Source organism: Falco cherrug, chromosome 5 (assembly GCF_023634085.1).
Source record: "Falco cherrug isolate bFalChe1 chromosome 5, bFalChe1.pri, whole genome shotgun sequence".
Lineage (NCBI taxonomy): Eukaryota > Metazoa > Chordata > Aves > Falconiformes > Falconidae > Falco > Falco cherrug.
In genome coordinates, this window is record NC_073701.1 from 1,434,229 (window position 1) to 1,440,228 (window position 6,000).

General features: G+C 50.2%; 2 protein-coding genes across 2 annotated transcripts in view; both read right to left on the reverse strand.

Moving 5' to 3' along the window:
- Nucleotides 1–4,443, reverse strand: part of LOC102058532 (cystatin-B-like) — an 85,664-nt gene extending 81,221 nt beyond the window's left edge. The window contains exon 1 of the mRNA XM_055712225.1: nucleotides 4,439–4,443. The gene's annotated coding sequence lies outside the window, so the exon portion shown is untranslated. The remainder of the gene's footprint in view (nucleotides 1–4,438) is intronic.
- Nucleotides 1–4,657, reverse strand: part of CASR (calcium sensing receptor) — a 77,730-nt gene extending 73,073 nt beyond the window's left edge. The window contains exon 1 of the mRNA XM_055712220.1: nucleotides 4,460–4,657. The gene's annotated coding sequence lies outside the window, so the exon portion shown is untranslated. The remainder of the gene's footprint in view (nucleotides 1–4,459) is intronic.
- Between the last annotated feature and the right edge of the window lie 1,343 nt (nucleotides 4,658–6,000).

Below are 6,000 nucleotides of genomic sequence, written 5' to 3' on the forward strand. Positions count from 1 at the left end.
GCTTGCAGAACCCACAGAGTGCTCTGAGCAGGACTTGCTGACTGAAGGCAGAAAGCAGGCAGAGCTTTTTACAGCAGGGGTGATTTATAGTGACACTTTAATGTTGCATTTTGCTCCAGGTTGCTCCTAAATGTTCTGTTTCTCACAAGATGTATGTAAAGAAACCCAAAGCCCCTAGTTTTCCATATTTTAAAGATACCAAGTGCCCAACTATAGCAGCATGACAACAGGCAAACAGCAGCATCAGAAGTCAAAGTCTTTCAAGCTAGAGAGCTTTCTGTAGATGAAGAGATCTATATGTTTATTATTCATGAAAAACACCTGATAAAAGTCCTAAACCAACCATCTTAAGTTCTATGAATTCTCGTGTATTTGATTTCCTCAGAAAGGTTGGTGTATCTGTTACCTATCTTTTAAAGGCCACACATTGCTCTTTGCAAGTAGTAAGTTTAATTAGCAAAATTTACTAAACTATTCCCATAATTTAAATAAGTGTTGTAGAGAATTTATTGTTACTTATTACGGATTACTTAATGTGTTCCTAACTTATTAAGCTGAAATAGCTGTTTCTAGATTTTGAATACTGGTAAAAGTCTCAAAAATAGTGTATTTGTGTGGACTATTACACAAACCGAGTATATTAAGGAATTCCTGTAGACAGTAGCACAGACAGTGAGTTAATTTCTCCAAATCGGTGCCCAACAACTTAGCTGCAATGAACAGAGTATTCCGATAACCCACCTACTATTTTGGTTGTGAGAAGTCTGTGAACAGACTGATTTTTACCATTTATTTCTGGACCATGAGTGTATCTTTCTAGTTGACTCATGGCTATGTATTCATTTTTTGAGATGACTGAATTTCATTTCATGACTGTCCACGGGTTGCATCATAAATTCAAGACTACACACTCCCCTCTCTCCACTGATCTCCCACAGATGCCAAAAGGAAGCTTGTACAGAGATCAAAGGAAGAATTTGGGCTCTGTGTAGTAAAATAAAACTTTCAATTGTTATTTTTTACATCACATTCAGAATTGCTTACTGGAAAATGTTCCCTTTGCTAAGATTATTGCCACCCTTGCTCCTGTGTCTTTTTCCTTCCCCATCCTTCTTTCTTTTCTCCATCTTCTTTTCCTTCTCATTGTATGTGTCATCACAAATTCCCGTTCCCTGTGCAACATGTTGGAATGGTCACTGTTAGCATGCAAAGTGCCACTATTAACCAGGAGTACTTGCACTCTGACAAGTCCAGAGAAGCAATGGTTCACATCCACCTCTAGACTTAGGACACAGCGCAACGGCCCTCACTTTCTGCACAAGAGAATATTGCATATCTCGATGTATAATGTCACAGCTGTGTTTAAACCCCCCCTCCTCCATTTTTCAAGAAGCAAGAATCAGAACCCAGGCCCTTACTAACTGCCATACCCATATCAGACACTCACCCAGGTGTTCAGCATGTTGTCCACCAAAGTATTCAGCACCAAGAAGTCTCTGTTCCAGTGCCAGGCACTGTAAGCAGAGACAGGTTAATATGCCAGGCCCAAGTGCCTCAAAGTAACTATTAAGAAATAGAAACTATCAAGTACAGTAGCATAAAGTTTTCCCTCCGACTCCAAAATGGATTTAGATCTGTTAAGCTAGTTTCAGGTACAGGGGATCTAGTTATAAGGTCCACCTGAAGACTGCAGAACAGAGAAGCAGTGGCCTGACCCTATGCACCACAACAGTCAGTTCAAGCCTCCTGCAAATGGGGGTGGAAAGGATCAGAAACTTCTGAACCCCTCTACTTTGCCTGTTCCCATATGGTAAACATGCCTTACAACACCACCCAGCTTCTTGCATGGCAATTCCAGTGCTCTTTAGAAACCCTGTTTCTACACAAGACATTTCTGGCAAGACCCTGTGAGGCACCATTCTTACCCCCCATTGTGAAACCAGAAAACTGAAAGGAAATGGTTCACCTGAGGCCAGTGTCCAAGCCCAGAACAGGTTCTGAAATTGTCTTTACAATTAAGTCACTAGATCATATTGCCTTCACTAGCATTTCACGTCTGCACGAAGTGATTACAATCTCTCATATTCTGTGAGCTGAGTAGTTCATCTGTCCTAACTTTCTCAGCTGAACAAAAGATGTGCTTATACAGAATTAGCCCTAATACATCAGCAGAGATGATTTTGGCTCTAAAGCTACCAGACTGACTTCTGTCAATCCCCCCTTCATGCTACTTGAGTGTCAATAATGTTCTTAACAATCATTGGCACAAATTAGTGTGGGTAAAGCATTCTGCACTCTTGCAGTTAATAAGTGACTGAGAAAGCCTACCAACTTATGCAGAAGAGGTTGCTTGCAACCAACATGCAGACAGAATGGAAGCAGGCTGAAAAGCTCCCACTGTCTCACTTGACTTTTTTGCTTATATTTCGGAAGATAATGCTAACAAGTTTGTCAACTATCAAGGAAGTATTGAGGTTTGAGAATGGCACAAAGGGTATCAGACTGGCAGATCTGGGATCTCAATTGTTTCACTGAGCCACAAAGCTTAGCACAAGAGATAACTGTACAACCTTCTCTGTCAATATTGCTTTACTGCTACTTCAAGAACGATGTCAAAATTTTGCCTGCATGCTATCCACTCCATCACTAGCCTCTTTGAGAGGTTATGGGTAGGACAGTCTGGTGTGTCCTGTGGCAAGATCTGACACACACTTGGGCATAGAGTTGGGATCACCCTAATAATTCTATAGATTACCCCAAATATCAGTTATGTCATGTACTAAACTAAAAGAAGGGATGCTTTGGGATGCTCTGTGTGCCTTCTCATCACCAACGTGCCATAATCAATCTGCTTTAAAACTATCTACTTTTCAACACCTTCAATTATGTTAATTAAATGTAAGCTAGGTATTGAAACAGTGTTTCATCTGAACAGCTAACAGATCCCTTCGCCACATCTCAGTAAATCTCAGCAAAAATATTCCTAATAATCATCGTACTAATTTTTTCCACTCTCGTAACTGGAAGAGATGTATGGATCGAGGCTTCACAACACTGGGATCAATGACCAGACCCCAGTGAATGCACAGGGACCAGAACCAGATCCTGTCCCCGGGGTGGGAACTTGCATTTCTCATTGAAAGGAGAGCCTCGTCCCCCGGCGTGGTGAGGCAAGAAGGGTAGGACAGTTAAGTGAAAGAGTCCGCAGTTGCCCAGCCCCAGCCTAAATCAAGAACAGGAGTTAAGGGCTCTAATGTCTACAATTAGCATAAACACTCTCAGGGACACTGCACCGCCTGGGAAAGAGCCTTAGCAACGCCTCACTAATACTCCCCTGACCTTGCCCCTCCCAGCACATCCTCTCTGCGTTTACACCAGGTGGTGAAACTCGAGTAGGAAGCACGAGAGTCTCGGCAGCGATAGAGACGCTACTCGCAAGGGGAGCTCGGGAAGAGCCTGCGGAGCCGCTCAGCCCCGCGTACGGGAGCGAGCAGGGGCGGCGCGCTGCGCCCCGCCGGGCCGTGCCCCGCCGCGCCGTGCGGGGCTCCCGGGCAGCCCGCCGTGTGCAGCCGGGGCAGCTCCAGCGGGCACCGGGGCGGCACGGCACGGGGCGGCATGGCACGGCACCCCGGGGTGGTCTGGGGGTCAGAGCCTGAGGGTGAGCCGCAGGGCTGCGCGTAAGGGACCGCCCGTTTCAAGAGGGAAAACCACCCGTAAAAAGGCAAACGCTTCAAACAAACATATGGCAGTAACTCTAAGGGTCATCTCCTGCATCCACACAAGTGCAAAATGAAAATTTTAAGGACAGGTTCGTAGTTTTTAGAATCTATCTTCAGATATGTCGTGAAATTTATTTTGCGCAGTGCTAGAAGCTCCCCAGACTCCGAAGTGTGTTACAAAGTGGTGTGCACGCCGCTGCTGTTAGCCCTTTTCCACCAGGATCACCCGAGGTGATTTTTTTCCCCAGCGCGTGTGATCTCAGTGAAACAACCTGTTGCTCTTTAAAGTTTTGCTACAAATAACTGTTCTTCCTCTCAATATTATTGCTAGGTAACTTCAGCCAGAGAAAACACCCTCGAGCCAGATGGAAATGTCTCCTTTTTGCCGGTTCCTACACGCATTAGCAGCCACTCTGCCCGGGATTTGGGGAGGGGAGGCGCAGGGGTCCCTCCGCGGAGGGGAGGGCACCTGGCACGGCCGGCCGGGCTCGGCCCGCCATGTCCCCGGCTCCCCGCGGCCCTCGGCTCGCTTCCCACCCCGCCGCGCCGGGGGGCTCCGCGCCTCCGGCTTTCTGCCCCCCCAGCCAGACCCCCGCCCTGCGCTGCGCCGCGGGCTCTCCCCTCCGCCTCGCCCCGCCGGTGCGCACCGTCCTTCCCCGGGCGCCCCCAGCCCCCAGCGCCGGCGGGCTGGCCCCGGCGGGAGCACTGCCCGCCCCGGCCCGCTCCCGGCGCGCACCCACCTGCCCCGCTCGCCTCGTCCCGCCGCCGGGGCCGCTCCTGCCGCCACCAGCTCCTGCCCTCACTCCGGCACTGGGCAGGGCGGCGGCAGCATCCCCCGCCGGCCCCCCAGCTGCCGCGGCGGCACTTGCAGCCTCACGGGAACCGGCGGCGAGGGGAGGAGGGGGTGGGGGAGAGAGGAACCCCTGGCCAGGGCCCCGTCCCAGCCCTCCCCACCGCCTCCGGCACCCGGGCCCGCTCCCACGGGCCAGGCGAGGCGGGGCGGGCGGCGGCGGCGGCGGGGACCCGCCCGGGCGCGCCCCGCTCCGCTCCGCGCCGCCCCGAGCCGCGCCCGCAGGTAGCGGCCCCGCTGCTCCGGGCAGGCGGGCACGGCCGGGGAACGCGGACCCTTCCGCAGCTGGGCTGCGCTGCGCTGAGCGGGGTGCGGGATGCCCCGCACCGGGGCGCGGCCGCGGCTCTGGCTGCTCCCCGGCAGCGGCACGCCCGGCAGGGGGGCACCCCAGCCCCGAACCCCGCGGCAGGCCACACCGCGGAGCACAGAGCGCCGCTCGCTCGGTTCGCTCTGCGAGCCGGGTCGCCTCGCCGTTCGCACTGGGAAAGCCTGGCCGGCTGTGCTGTGCTGGCCCCGGTACCCGGACCCCCGCAGGGAGGTACCGGGGACCTGCCTCTCCTGAAGCAGAAAATCCTCGGCTCGCCCTGCACAGTTAAACTGGTCTGTGGTGTGGGATTCCTCCAGCTCCAGCCCTGCTACGCTCACCGGTGTACTTGGATCTTAAGAACTGAAACGCAGAGAATGAAAAGTTTTCACCGTTGTTTGCTAGCACTCACGTTATTATACTGCTTTTCACCTCCAAAGATCTGTCAACACTGGCTGACAGCAACACTGTCTTTTCGGATCATTATACAGTATAATATAGCTCAAATCTCTTAACCTCAGGAAATGCTTATTGGAGGAAAAGCAGCACGTAGCCCTACACTCACAGGTTCTGGTGCCATTCTACAGCCTGGCCCTAGTGGCCTGGATTTGCCCTGAGAGGCTGCTTTTCATTTTCCCAAATAACAACAACAACAATATTGTTAGAGTTGCAAACGTACTGGTGAGAGTGACATTTACAATATATTGAAAGTGTTTTTCACCTTGAAAGGTGACAGAGACCTTTATTTCTGAAAGAGATCCATGAGACCTGACTTTAGCAAATGACTGGTCCAGGTGCCATTGCAGAACTACCAACAGACTTAAAGTCACCTAGGTCCTCAAACAGCATTTCATGTATTAGGATGAAGTTAGGTTTGATAAATAGTTGTATTTTCCCACTTCTATTGCAGTACACTAACTTTTGAAGAAATGGATCACCCTTATGATAGTTATTACAGTATAACTGCACAATAATAATGAAATTATCACGAACACTTTTCCAGATTAAAAAAAAAAAAAACCAAAAAAACCCAACCCAAAATTGCTGATTGCAAAAGTGAATGAATAGTAATCGTGCTTACTTGGAGATGATTCTAGATCAAAGGTCTACAAATTCAGAGACTTCCC